This window comes from Lynx rufus, unplaced genomic scaffold, assembly GCF_022079265.1.
Source record: "Lynx rufus isolate CCGP_SWC_20201006 ecotype Redwood Valley unplaced genomic scaffold, mLynRuf1.p SCAF_14, whole genome shotgun sequence".
Lineage (NCBI taxonomy): Eukaryota > Metazoa > Chordata > Mammalia > Carnivora > Felidae > Lynx > Lynx rufus.
This window is the reverse complement of record NW_025814828.1, coordinates 39151704-39167529: the sequence shown is the minus strand read 5'-3', so window position 1 is coordinate 39167529 and position 15826 is coordinate 39151704. Positions and strand designations below refer to the sequence as shown.

The following is a 15826-nucleotide window of genomic DNA, read 5'->3' as shown; positions in this document are numbered from 1 at the left end:
GCACCTACACCGTGCCTCTTGGCAATCAACCCTTGACTGCTATTTGGAAAATAACAAACTTTAACAACTTGGGAATGAGAACATATGCAATGGGAGGAGCTTTGCAAATCGATTTTTAAATGTACTACAGTTGTGTCTCCTCTAAGACAGCTGGACCCAAGACATTCCAAGAACAGTAAAATAAAGGAAATCCGTTTTCTTTTTCTTTTTTTTTTTTTTTGCTGTGGGGGCTCTTAACTGTCCTGCCATGGATTGGTTTTTCATGGGGGGAAGAAGGGTTAGATTAAATCCATTTTCCCCAAATTATGGTTTGAGATCTTCAGACAGACAACCGGCACGAGCATCAGGTAAAAACGAAAACTCCTGGGGCGCCTGGGTGGCTCAGTCGGTTGAGCGTCCAACTTGGGCTCAGGTCATGATCTCCTGGTTCATGAGTTCGAGCCCCGCGTCGGGCTCTGCGCTGACAGCTCAGAGCCTGGAGCCTGCTTCGGATTCCGTGTCTCCCTCTCTCTCTGCCCCTGCCCTGCTCACGCTCTGTCTCTCTCTCTCAAAAATAGACAAGCATTAAAAAAAAAATTTTTTTTAATGAAAATTCCTGTGCCCCAACCTACAGAGTGAGCCTCTAGGTCCTACCAATCTGCCCATTTTACTCACTTCTTATGTATGTCAGAGTTACAGATCCACTGGGCTGGGTGACTATCAGGGCCCCTTCCTCCTACAAAATGCCGTGAGGCCTGGAGGGTCTTTCCAAAGTCAAGCTTGTTGGTAATGGGATTCTACTCCTCCTTTGCCCTAGATTTACCAAACCTGAAACAAGCTTCTCCAAATAAGATTTCGTTGACAGACGAGGTGTGGTATCCAGAGATCTTAGTCACTCTTGGGTTATGTGAACAAACAGCACTTAAATATTTACTCAGGAAATTCGATTTAAAATAGATCGGTCAAGTAACTTGATACTCGGCGATTTTCATGATGTCCGGGAGGCCGATTAATCTATATTTCCACGCATCTTCTGTTTCATTTCACCAAATACACATTCATTCAGGTTAATTCCTGTCTGGATAGGGTTGGCCTGGCTTCAAGACCTGTGAGAAATTGAAGAAAAGTTCCCAGAGAGCCATGGAAGGCCTTAAAAATCCAATGAGGAAGTCGACATCGAGAAAGAAGAGAGGAGTCCTCGCTTCGGCAAATCCTTCCGTATGACTGTCGAATCAGAACCAACCTTGCTTCTAGCTGGGAACGTAGGGGAGTAGCTGGAACTCTCCTACATTGTTAAGGGGAGTGGGAAACGGTGCACCCACTTTCGGAGACGATTTGGCACCTCTTTAAAATTAAAGATGCACCTTTCTTATGACCTAGCGATTGCCCTCTTAGGGGTTTCCCCGAGAAAAACCAGGGCGCACGTTCACACAAAGACTTGCACGGGAATATTCTTAGCACCTGTCTTCATAATAGGTAAAAAACCGGAATGGTAAATGAATTGTGGTATACTCACACAACGGAAAATATCCACTACGGATCTAGCTGAGACATAGATGAATTTCAAAACGTGATGCTGAAATGACAATAGCCTTACACGAAAGGTCGCATACTAGATGATCCCATTTACGTGTTCCTGGGTCTGTTTATCTGCTCTTTGTATAGGCCTAGTTTCAGGCTACTCCACAGAAGAGACTCTGGCAGGGGGCCTGGGCTGGAAACAGCACCCAATTACAATAATAACCACCATTACTGAATGCTTAAGGGCCTGGCACTAATCTGAAATTGGAGTATTACTCCTATTTGATGGATGAGAAAACTGGGTTTCAGTCAGAACATATGACTTGCCCAAAGCTTTATAGAGAATAGGCACTCTAGCTAGGTCATTTCTATCCCAAGACTGTCCTTTTTTTCCCCGAGCAGCGTTTCAAGGTGGTTTTGTCAAAGAGAGGGTGTTGTTAATGCAGGGAGGGCAATGAAATCAGCCTTGGTTCTCTGCCTGAGGCAGAGGGGGAGGTTTGGGGAGTGGATCTGAAAGAAGACGCACTATTGTCCGGTAGAAATTTCTTTCCAGGGTAGAGACTATTTTGTCCACCCTATTTCGCAACGTATTGAGCAATTGCTAATTTGTTCCTCACCCAAACCCAGGAGTAGATAAAGGAGTTGTCCCGGATTAAAAAAAAAAAAAAAATTACAGGGCTCAAGTCTTGTAACAGGATTTTGAACTGGTCTGCAAGACCCACGGTGAACTTTCTGGTAGACTAAGTTATCCGCGTGGGACCAAGATATAAAATGTTCCACGGAGTTTTTAAATGCTTAGTGACTTCAGAGGGTGCTAAACAAAGCGCGACGTTTTCCACTCTCTCTTGGGGACTTCGGTAAGAGCGGAGTATGTTGAGGCGTGTCGGGGTGGGGGGGCAAGATGTTCAGATTCTGTTCTCTGGCAGCATGAATGCATTTCTGTGATGGCTTATACCAGTGATTCTAAAGCTGGTACTTCAGATTCCTTGACAACCCTACCGTCTAACCAGATGAACACCTTCGGAAACCATAATGGGTGAAACGGACATAGGCACTCACTTGGTGGGGGTGTGTCACAGATCCTTTGAGAAGCTGATGAGTACCTTGGAGCTTTTCTCCCTAGAAACGAACCCACATGTAAAATTCTCCGTGCAATCTAAAAAGCTCGCCACGCTTACTGAAACCAACCTAAGGGGTCCTTGTTGAGAACCCTTGCATTAGGTAGTAGCCTGGAAATTTACCCAGAGTACCTTGGTGTGGGAGTGGAGATCTGAGTGGTCCTACCATTACCATTTTACCAGCCGTGTGGCCTCAGACAAATCCTTTCTGAGCCTCAATTGCCTCATCTAGAAAATGGGGGCAATAATATCTGCCCTGATCCACCTTGCCGAGAAGAATATCAACGTGAGACAGTGTCATTCTTCTTCTTTTTAATGTTTATTTATTTATTTTGAGAGGGAGAGAGTGCCAGAGAAAAAGAGAGGGCAAGCAAGCACACGGGCGGGGGATGGGCGGGGGGAGGGAGGGGAGAGAGAATCCCAAGCAGGCTCCGCACTGTCAGCACAGAGCCAGGCGTGGGGCTCGAACTCACGAACTGTGAGATCATGACCTGAGCCGAGATCAAGAGTCAGATACTTTATAGACTGAGCCACCCAGGCACCCTGAGACAGGCTCATTCTTGGTGAACTTTCGATCATTTGACAAACATGGATTGTGTCAGATGTGGGCCCGAGTGCTAGGTTTACAGAGGTGAGCCAACCATTAAGAATTTCCTGCCACGGGGCACCTGGGTGGCTCAGTAGGTTAAGTGTCTGACTCTTGGTTTTGGCTCAGGTCATGATCTCACAGTTTGTGGGTTCGAGCCCCGCATCGGGTTCTGTGCTGACAGGCGGAGCCTGCTTGGGATTCTCTCTCTCTCTCTCTGCTTCCCCTCATTCAGGCTTTTTCTCTTTCTCTTTCAAAATAAATAAATTTAAACAAAAAAGAATTTCCTGCCATGGTGGGGCAGGGAATCAGGTGACCAGTGATAAAGGAATAAATGAAAAGGACGAAACGAAAAGAAGTAGAACATAATGTCAAGGTGTTCGTTACTTTCATAGCTCTTATCACTGAGGGTAGCAATAGGAAAGAAGACGTTGGGGAGATAGAAAACTATTTAGAATAGTTAGGGGCAGTTCCTTGTAAGAGGAGCCATTTAAGTCACTAAGTCATTAAGAAAACAGAAGTGACAGTGGAGAAGCCAAGGAATAGGCAGATTGTCCATATGCTTTATTTTATTAAAATACATTTTAAAAAAATTTTTTGGGGGGGTAGGGAGTACATTGACATGATCTAAAATTCAAAAGGTACAAAGCGAAATACGGTAAAAATTTCCCTTCTACCCAGCCACCGAGTTCCCCTCCCCAGAAGCAACGCAGCAGCGTTAACCAGTTTCTTCTCCATTCTTCTAGAGAATTCTTTCATATGCAAGCAAATGATAGCGCATTGTATATAATGTTCTCTACGTTGCTTTTTTTTCTCCACAGTGTCTTGGAAATCATTCCCTGTTTGAAATTTTTTTTTAATGTTTATTTATTTTTGAGACAGAGAGAGACAGAGCATGAACAGGGGAGGGGCAGAGAGAGAGGGAGACACAGAATCGGAAACAGGCTCCAGGCTCTGAGCCGTCAGCACAAAGCCCGACGCGGGGCTCGAACTCACGGACCGTGAGATCATGACCTGAGCAGAAGTCGGACGCTTAACCGACCGAGCCACCCAGGCGCCCCTCACTCCCTGTTTGTATTTAAACAGCCACCTCATCTATTTTGCTGACTGCATACGATTCCATCATATGCATGTACCCCAATTGATTTAACCTCTTCCCTAGTGATGCACATTTAGGTTGCTTCCAAAACTTTTGCTGTTACAAATAATGCTGTGTGTGAGTGTTATCTGGAGGATAAATTCCCGGGAGTGGGATTTTGGGATGCATTTGTAATTTTGACAGGCATTGTCCTTTGCTCCTCTGAGATGTCCTGCCAATTTATAGCCCCAACTAGCAGAGGCTGAGAGCGTCTTCGCTCCGTATCTTTGCCAGTTATTGGACTTTCAAATTTTTGGAGCTCGTGAATCTGATAAGTGAAGAGTTGCTGGGTATGGTTTAATTGTTTCTTTTATTATGAACCAGTTCACGCATCTTTCCCCACAGTTCAGAGGCATTTGTGTTTCGTTCTCTGTGAACTGCCTACTCACAGCCTCTACCAATTTTTCTTATAGGTTGATGGTATTTTATTTTTGATTTTATATCTGTCGTTTGAGTCACAACCCCTTTTTCCAGTTTGTTGTCTGTCTTTTTTTTTTTTCAACGTTTATTTATTTTTGCGACAGAGAGAGACAGAGCATGAACGGGGGAGGGGCAGAGAGAGAGGGAGACACAGAATCGGAAACAGGCTCCAGGCTCTGAGCCATCAGCCCAGAGCCCGACGCGGGGCTCGAACTCACGGACCGCGAGATCGTGACCTGGCTGAAGTCGGACGCCTAACCGACTGCGCCACCCAGGCGCCCCTGTTGTCTGTCTTTTGATTTTGCTTCTGGTGCTGTTTGCCGTTCAGAAATATTTAATGTTTTTGTCATTGATATCAATAATTTATTTACTTTTATTTTTTTAATGTTTTATTTATTTTTGAGAGAGAGAGAGAGAGAAAGAGCGAGCGAGCAAGCAGGTGAGGGTCAGAGAGAGAGGGACACACAGAATCCAAAGCAGGCTCCAGGCTCTGAGTTGTCAACACAGAGCCCGATGTGGGGCTCGAACCCACAAACCGTGAGATCATGACCCGAGCCAAAGTTGGACACTCAACTGACTGAGCCACCCAGGCGCCCCATCAAGAATTTCTTTTATGGCTCTAAGTTTTAGGTCAACAGACTATTCTGCACTTATGAAAGAGTGCTTATATGATTCCTTCTAGTATTTCTATGGTTCCATGGTTTTGTTTTTTTTTTTTTTGCATTTAAATCTTGAATCTATTTGTAATAGGTGAGAGGTATGTACTACCACTGGTCACCAATAGTTGCAATATAATTTGTTGAATAATTCAGCATTTCCACACTGCTCCAACTTGCCATTTTTATCGTATTCTAAATTTCTGGAGGGTAATTGTCTCATTTTTGGACCTTCTATTGAAGTGTTCTGTCTATTCATGCATCATTACCATGTGGTCTTGTCAGAACTTTGAGATAAATTTTAATATTTTGTAAATCTAGTTCCTTTTTGTCTATCTTCTTTTGAAAACAGTGACTGTCTCCTCTTGATTATTCTTTTTTGCCCATATGTACTTTAGAAACAGTTTGTATATTTCCAGGAGAAATCCTGTTGATAACTTCTAATTGGGCTCATATTAAAATTATAGATTCATTCAGGGAAAATGAACCATTTCTATGATACTGATTCTTTCTATCCGAAAATATTCCATTCTTTTCCATTTTAAAAAGTTTTCTTGTGTGTCCCTTGGGAACATTTAAGTGTTCTTCATATAGAACACACGAATATTTTAAGTATATTCTCAGACATTTTGCCTTTTCAGTAGCTTTTGTAGATGAGAGTCTTTTCTTTCAATAGCTCTTCTGTTTGTGTATATGAAGGCTATATATTAATTTTGTGTGTAGATTTGTATTTAAATTTATATCTACAGATTTTATTAAATTATCTTATTTTTATAGTGATTTTTTTCAGTTGATTCTTTAGATCTTTTAGGCTCACAGTTGTATCAAATATACATAATGATGATTTTATCTTCTCATTTCCAACTTTAGACCTTTAACTTGTTTCTTTTGCCTAATTACATTAGCTAGTATCTCCAGATTCAAGTCAAATAAAAGTAATGGTAGTGAACTTTGTTATCTTTTTTTGAAGTTTTTATTTCTTTATTTTGAGAGAGAGACAGAGAGAGCGAGCAGGGGACGGGCAGAAAGAGAGAGAGAGAGAGAGAGAGAATCCCAAGCAGGTTCTGTGCTGCCAGCACAGAGCCCAATATGGGGCTTGAACTCACAAACCGGGAGATCATGATTTGAGCTGAAATCCAGAGTCAGACATTTAATCAACTGAGCTACCCAGGCACCCTGTGAGCTTTGTTATGTTATTCCTGTCTCAGATGAGAATGCTTTCATTATGTTCTCATTAAGCATATGCTGACTTTAGAATATATATATATATAATATGTATATATATATATACGTATAATACGTATATGTATAATACGTATATGTATAATACGTATATATAATATGTATTATATATATAATACGTATATATAATATGTATATAATACGTATATATATAATACATATATATAATACATATAATACGTATAATACATATAATACATATATATATATATAATACGTATTGACAGTGGGAGCTTGGGAATGTGGCAAAGTAGGAGGACCCCAAGCTCACTTCATCCTACCTTACAACTAGATATCATTCACAGCCTTGTAAATAAACCAGACAGTGATCAAAATTCTGGCAGGACAACTGTTGGCGGGAATGCAAACCGGGGCAGCCACTCTGGAAACCAGTATGGAGGTTCCTCACAAAGTTAAAAATAGAAGTACCCTACGATCCGGCAATTGTGCTACTAGGTATTTATCCAAAGGATACAAAAATGCTGATTCGAAGGGGCGCATGCACCCCAATGTTTAGAGCAGTGCTATCGACAATAGCCAAAGTATGGAAAGAGCCCAAATGTCCACCAACTGGTGAATGGATAAAGAAGATGTGGTGTGTATGTATATATATATATATACACACAATATATATATATACACACAATGGAATATTGCTCAGGGATCAAAAAGAATGAAATCTTACCATTTGCAACAATGTGGATGGAGCTAGAGTGTATTATGTTAAGCGAAGTAAGTCAGTCAGAGAAAGACAAGTACCATATGATTTCACCCATTTGTGGAATTTAAGAAACAAAACAGATGAATGTAGGGGAAGGGATGGAAAAATAAAATAAGATAAAAACAGATAAGGAGGCAAACCATAAGAGACTGTCACATACAAAGAACAAACTGAGGGTTGCTGGAGGGGAGGTGGCTGGGGGGATGGGCATCAAGGAAGGGCACTTGTCGGAATGAGCACTGGGCACATGAGCACATGTCAGAGATGAGTCGCTGAGTTCTACTGAAACCAACTTTACACTGTATGTTAACTAACTAGAATTTAAATAATAACAAAAAAAAAGAAGTCTGGCTGAACAAACCCCAGAGCTAAATGTGGAGAAGAAGCCGCACCTGTGAGGTTAGGAAGGGCAGAAATGGTGGTCAGGAGCTGCCTGCAGGGGGGGAGGGAGCTGTGGGCACGGATGGGGGAAAGTAATGCCTCCTCACACTGGGGAGCGCACACCAGAAGATGATTCCTCCTAACATCCGGCTTTGAAAGCCAGAGGGGCTGAATTCCCCGAGTTTGTACAACCAGCAGGACTTGGAGCCTGGAGATTTAAAAGTCATCCGACTCAGCACTGAGCGAGAGAGGATGAGGGGGAGATAGCCAGGTCCCTGCCCTTAAGGAGACAACAGCCCACAGAGAGGCAACACAGAAATGACAGTTGGCGCAACGCTGGGGACAAGCGGGGGGGAAGATCTGCTTGTGCTGATCTTGGAGCATGTTGGGGGACTTCTTCGGGAACAGAGTGGCTGGCAGATGCCATTTTCCTCCCTTGCCCCCCACCCCCACCCCGGCATAAGCGCAGAGCCACCTGTGGGAGGCAGTGCTGCACAGATACTTGCTACCTAACTGGCTAGCAGTGCACCCTGCCTACACATTCTCACGAAGACTCAACCACTGCAAGCCTGCTGGCCTTGGCCCTGGGCTCAGCAAAACTTTTGTTAACGCCCAATGCACGCACCATACACAAAGATGCTGCACATCCCTGGCTGCCTCTGCCTCCTGCCCAGCCCCTAGCCACCGAGGCCATCACGCTATGGGGGAACCAGCCTAGGACTAGTGCCTCAGTGCAAATTTTGCTAACATGACCTCCCCACCCCTGCGGCCTCCTGCAGTCAGGCCCTTCAAAGCCAGCCTGCCTGGGTCTCACTAACACCACACAGAGCAAGCACAGCCCACAACAGGCAAAGTCAGTGCAGAAGTCTGGACTGAAAGAAAACGGGACTCAGACACAACAGCAGGAGGCAAGCAACTCATATAGGAGTCTCCCCCAAAAGTGCCAGGTTCTGGTGAACATGGGACACTGCACTGTAGGCCCTTGCAGGACCTCTTCTTCATAAGTCACCACTTTCAAGAGCAGAAGACGTAGCTGACTTTCCTAACACACAGAAATAGACACAGAGATGTAGACAAAATGAAGAGACAGAGGAATATGTCCCAAATGAAAGAACAGGACAAGGCTACGGCCAGAAATCTAAGTACAATGGAAATAAGTAATATGGCTGATAGAGAATTTAAAGTAACGACCATAAAGATACTGGACTTCAGAAAAAGGTGGAGGAAATCAGTGAGATCCTTGACAAAAGATAGAAAAAATAGCATATCAGAGATGAAGGACTCAATAAATGAGATTAAGAATGCAATGGATGGAATAAACAGTAGGCTACAGGAAGCAGAGGAACATATCAGGGACCTGGAGGATAGACCAATCAAGCCGAACTGGTGAGAGTCAAACAAATACTGCATAATGAGAATAGACTTAGAAAACAGTGACACCATCACTTTTATACATTTATACATATATGGGGATCTCAGAAAGAGAAGAGAGAGAAAGGGGGCTGAAAATGTAGGTGAAGAAATAATAGCTGAACACTTCCTGAATCTGGGGAGGGAAACAGAGATCCAGATTCAGGAGGCAAAATCAACCCAAGGAGGTCCACACCAAGACATGTAGTAATTAAAATGGCAAAAAATAGTGATAAAGAAAGAATTTTAAGGATTTCAAGAGAAAAGAAGACAGTTACATACAAAGAAAACCCCATAAAGCCTGATAGTTCATTTTTTCAGCAGAAGCATTGCAGGCCAGAAGGGAGTGGCAATATATTCAAAGTGCTGAAAGGGAAAAATCTGCAGCCAAGAATACTGTATCCAGCAAGGCTATCATTTGGAAGAGAAGGAGAGATAAAGAGTTTCCCAGACAAACAAAGGTTGAAAGAATTCATGACCTCTAAGACAGCCGTACAAGAAATGTTAAAGGAGGTTCTTTTGCGTGGAAAACAAAAACCGCAAGTAAGACTAAGAAATATAGGAAGCACAAAAGCAAAAAAAAAAAAAAAATTAAGTGTATCTTTAAAAATCAGTCAGGAAAAGCACAAAATAAAATGATGTAAAATATGACACCAAATATCTGAAACATGGAGGGGAGAGGAGTAAAGAATGAGTCCAAAAGTAAGTGACCATCAGCTTAATATAGACTGCTATATGCAGAAACTGAATGGTAACCACACATCAAAGAACAGTAATAGATATGCAAAATAATAATAATAATAAAGAGTAAGGAATCCAAGTATTTTGCTAAAGAAAGTCAACTAATTATGAGACAAGAGAAGAAAAGAACAGAGAGGAACTACAAAAACAAACGTAAAACAGGCAACAAAATGGTAAAAAATACACACATATCAATTATTACTTTGAACGTAAATGGACTAAATGCTCCAATCCAAAGACATAGGGTGACAGAATGTATTAAAAAAACAAGACCCGGGGCGCCTGGGTGGCTCAATCGGTTAAGCGTCTGACTCTTGATTTCAGCTCAGGTCATGATCTCACAGTTCATGAGATTGAGCCCTGTGTCAGGCTCTTTGCTGACAGTGTGGAGCCTGCTTGGGATTCTCTCTCCCCCTGTCTCTCTGCCCCTCCCTTGCTTGTGCACACGTTTTCTCTGAAAATAAATAAATAAACATTAAAAAAAAACAAGACCCATCTACATGCTGCCTACAAGAGACTCACTTCAGACCTAAAGACACATGCAGACTGAAAGTGAAGGGATGGAGAAACATTTATCATGCAAATGGAAGTGAAAAGAAAGCCTGAGCAGTAATACTTATATGGAACAAAACAGACTTCAAAATAAAGGCTGTAACAAAGGACAAAGGACACCAAATAATCATAAACGGTACAATCCAACAAGAAGATATAACAATTATAAATATTTATGGCCCCAACACGATGACATCCAAATACATAAAGCAGTTGATGACAAACATAAAGGCACTAATCGATAGTAAAACAGTAATAGAAGGGGACTCTAACACCCCACTTACATCAATGGACAGATCATCTAAACAGAAAATCAACAAGGAAACAGTGGCTTTGAATGACACATTGGACAAGAGGGATCCAACAGTTATATTCAGAACATTCCATCTTAAAACAGCAGAAAACACATTCTTTTCAAGTGAAGCTCATTCTCCAGAATAGATCACATAGTAGGCCACAAAAGAAACCTCAACAAATTCAAAAGGACCAAAGTCATAACGTGCTTTTTCTGACTACAATGCTATGAAACTAGAAATCAACCTCAAGAAAAAATCTGGAAAGCACATAAATATGGAGGTTAAATAATATGCTGCTAAACAATGAATGGGTCAATTGAGAAAGCAAAGACAAAATAAAAAAAATACACGGAGACAAATGAAAATGAAAACACAATGGTCCAAAATCTTTGAGATACAGCAAAAACTGTTCTAAGAGGGAAGTTTATACAATACAGGCCTACCTCAAGAAGCAAGAAAAATCCAAAAACTAAACAACCTAACTACATCTAAAGGCACTAAAATATGAACAACAAACAAAACCTAAAACCAGTAAAAGGAAAGAAATAAGATTAGTAATCTTATTAATAACAAGATCAATAGTCTTATTAATAACAAGATCAATAATTGCATTAATAAGATTAGCATTATTAATATATTTTGTTATTGTATTATATATTATATTTTTAGTAATATAATATTGTGATTAATGAGATCAGAGCAAAAATAAACAAAACAGAAACTAAAAAAACACTAGAACAGATCAGTGAAACCAGGAGTTGGTTCTTTGAAAAGATCAACAAAATCAATAAACTTTTAGCTAAACTCATCAAAAAGAGAAAGAGAGAGGGCTCAAATAAATAAAATCAGAAATGAAAGGGGATAATACCAACTGCCAACACAGAAATACAAAAGATTGTAAGAGAACAGTATGAAAAATTATATGCCAACAAATTAGACAACCTAGAAGAAATGGATAAATTCCTGGAAACATATAACCTCCCAAAATCAAATCAGGAAGAAATAGAATAGACTTATTACCAGCAATAAAATGGAATCAGTAATCAAAAACTCTTATCAAACAAAAGTCCGGGGCCAGACAGCTTCACAGATGAATTCTACCAAACATTTAAAGAAGAGTTAATACTTATTATTCTCAAACTTCTCCAAAAAACAGAAGAGGAAGAAAAACTTCCAAATGCATTCTCTGAGGCCAGCATTATCCTGAATCTAAAACCAGATAAGGACACTACAAAAAAAGAGAACTACAGGCCATTATGCCTGTTGAACATAGATGCAATGATCCCCAACAAAAAATTAGCAAACAATGCAAGGATACATTAAAAACGTTATTCACCGTGATCAAGTGGGATTTACCCCTGGGATGCAAGGGTGGTTCAATATTCACAAGTCAATCAGGGTGTTACATCATATCAATAAAATAAGGGATAAAAAACATATGATCATTTCAATAGGTGCAGAAAAAGCATTTGACAAAGTACAACATCCATTCATGATAAAAACCCTCACCAACGTAGGATTAGAAGGAACATAACTCAATATATTAAAGGCCATAGGTGCAAAACCCACAGCTAACATCATACTCAATGGTGAAAAACTGAGAATGCTTCCACAAAGGTCAGGAATAAAACAGGAATGTCCACTCTCATCCTTATTGTTTAGCATAGTACTGGAAGTCCTAGCCACAGCAAGCCGACAAGACGAAGGAATAAAAGGCATCCAAATCGGTAAGGAAGAAGTAATACTTTCACTACTCGTAGACAACATGATACTATCTAGAGAGAAGCCTAAAGACTCCACCAAAAAAACTACTAGAACTGATAAATTTATTTAGTAAGGTTGCCAGATATAAAATCGATATACATAAACCCATGGCATTTTTATATGCAAATAATGAAGCAACAGAAAAATAAATTAAGAATGGGATCCTATTTGCAATTGCACCAAATACAATAAAATACCTAGGAAAACACTTAAGTAAGGAGGTGAAAGACCTGTTTCTGAAAACATTAATGGAAGATATTGAAGGCAACACAAACAAGCGGAAAGATATTCCACGCTCATAGGTTGGAAGAACAAATATCCTTAAAATGTCCTTACTACCCGAAGAAAGCCACAGATTTAATGCAATCCCTGTCAAAATACCAACATTTTTCACAAAACTAGAACCAACAACCCTAAAATTTATATGGAACCACAGAAGACTCTGAATAGCCCAAGCAATCTTGAAAAAGCAAAGCAGGGGCGCCTGGGTGGCGCAGTCGGTTAAGCGTCCGACTTCAGCCAGGTCACAATCTCGCGGTCCGTGAGTTCGAGCCCCGCGTCAGGCTCTGGGCTGATGGCTCAGAGCCTGGAGCCTGTTTCCGATTCTGTGTCTCCCTCTCTCTCTGCCCCTCCCCCGTTCATGCTCTGTCTCTCTCTGTCCCAAAAATAAATAAACATTGAAAAAAAAATTAAAAAAAAAAGAAAAAAAAAAAAGAAAAAGCAAAGCAAAGGTGGAGGTATCCCATTTCCAGATATCAAGTTATACTACATAGATGTAGTAATCAAAAGAGTATGGTACCAGCACTAATATAGGCACGTAGATCAATGGAATAAAATAGAAAACCCAGAAATAAACCCATGTTTGTATGGTCAACTTTGGGGTGCCTGGGTGGCTCAGTCAGTTAAGCATCCAACTTCGGCTCAGGTCATGATCCCGCGGTTCGTGAGGTTGAGCCCCGCATTGGGCTCTGTGCTGACAGCTCAGAGCCTGGACCCTGCCTCAGATTCTGTCTCCCTCTTTCTCTGCCCCTCCCCTGCTCATGCTCTGTCTCTCTCTCAAAAATAAATGAACATTAAAAAACATTATATGGTCAACTAATCTTTGACAAAGCAGAAAAGAATATCCAATGGGAAAAAGACATCCTCTTCAACAAATGGTGTTGGGAGAACTAGACAGCAACAGGCAAAAGAATGAAACTGGACCACTTTCTTACACCAGACATAAAAATAAATTCAAAATGGGTTAAAGACCTAAATGTGATACCCCAAAATATAAAACTCCTAGAAGGGAGCACCGGCAGTAATTTCTCCAACATCGGATGGAGTGACTTTTTTCTAAATATATCTTCTGAGGCAAGGGAATCAAAAGCAAAAATATACCATCGGGACTACATCAAAATAAGAAGCATCTGCATAGCAAAGGAAACAATCAACAAAACTAAAAGACAACCTACAGACTGGGGGAGGATATTTTGCAAATGACATACTGATAACGTGTTAGTATACAAAATATAGTCCTTTTCTGGTTGTGGCGCTATTTGGTGAGGAGCTCTTGTCTATGTTTGTAGCCATGCAGTCCAAGGGTCCTCTGCAGTCCATGCAGGTATTCAGATGCAAAAAGATGGCCAGAGCCGTGGTGCACTGCAAATAGGGCAACGGCCTCATCAAGGTGAAAGGTTGGCCCCTGGGGATGATCCAGTCACACACACTGCAATACAGGCTCCTGGAACCTTTTCTGCTTCTAGGCAAGGAGAGATTTGCTGGGGTAAACATCCAATTCCAAGTGAAGGGTGATGGTTACGAGGCCCAGATTTACGCTATCTGCTAGGCCATCTCCAAAGCCCTGGTGGCCTATTATCAGAAATATGTGGATGAGGCTTCCAAGAAAGAGATCAAAGACATCCTCATCCAGTACGACCAGACCCTGCTGGTAGCTGATCTCTGGAACTGCGAATCCAAAAAGTTTGGTGGTCCTGGTGCTCATACCAGAAATCCTACCGATCAGTGTTCACCTTTATAATAAACAATTGCCAAGGGGAAAAAATATACACAACTCATATGCCCAAAAAATGAATAATCCAATTAGAAAATGGGCAGCAGACATGAACAGGCATTTCTCCAAAGAATAAGCATAGATGTCCAACAGACATATGAAAAGATGCTCAACATCACTTATCATCAGGGAAATGTAAATTAAAACTACAATGAGGTATCATCTCACACCTGTCAGAATGGCTAAAATCAAAAATACAAGAAACAGCACGTATTGGTAAGGATGCAGAGAAAAAGGAACCCTCCTGCACTGTTGGAATGCAAACTGTCGCAGCCACTGTGGAAAACAGTATGGAGGTCCCCCTAAAAGTTAAAAATAGAACTACTCAGGGGTGCCTGGGTGGCTCAGTCAGTTAAGTGTCCAACTTCAGCTCAGGTCATGATCTTGTGGTTTGTGAGTTTGAGCCCTGCATCGGACTCTGTGCTGACAGCTCGCAGCCTGGAGCCTGCTTCGGATTCTGTGTCTCCTTCTCACTCTGCCCCTCCCTCACATGTGCTCTGTCTCTCTGTTTCAAAAATGAATAAAAAACGTTAAAAAAATTAAAACAAAATAGAACTACTCTACGATCCAGTAATCGCACTAACAGACATTTAACCGAAAAATACAAAAACACGATTTCATGCGCCCTGTATTTATAGCAGCATTATTTATAATCCCAAATTATGGAAACTTCACAAGCATCTGTCAATTGATGGATGCATAGAGAAGATGTGGTGTATGTATAGGAATATTATCCAGCCATCAAAAAGAATGAAATCTTGCCATTTGCAGCGACGTGGATGGAGCTACAGAGTATTGTGCTAAGCAGAATAAGCCAGTCAGGGAAAGACAAATACCATATGATTTCACTCCTATGTGGGATTTAAGAAACAAAACAAAGAAAAAAAGGAGACAAACCAAAAAACGGACTCTTAACTAAAAAGAAGAAACAGACAGATACCAGACAGAGGGGAGGAGGGTGGGGCATGGGTGAAATGGGTAAAGCTGATTAAGAGTTCACTTATGATTGGGGCGCCTGGGTGGCGCAGTCGGTTAGGCGTCCGACTTCAGCCAGGTCACGATCTCGCGGTCCGTGAGTTCGAGCCCCGCGTCAGGCTCTGGGCTGATGGCTCGGAGCCTGGAGCCTGTTTCCGATTCTGTGTCTCCCTCTCTCTCTGCCCCTACCCCGTTCATGCTCTGTCTCTCTCTGTCCCCAAAAAAATAAATAAACGTTGAAAAAAAAAATTAAAAAAAAAAAAAGAGTTCACT

At 41.4% G+C, this 15826-nt stretch overlaps 1 pseudogene; it reads left to right on the top strand.

Moving 5' to 3' along the window:
- Positions 1 to 14080: 14080 nt before the first annotated feature.
- On the top strand, positions 14081 to 14598 carry LOC124509241 (40S ribosomal protein S16-like; annotated as a pseudogene).
- Positions 14599 to 15826: the final 1228 nt, after the last annotated feature.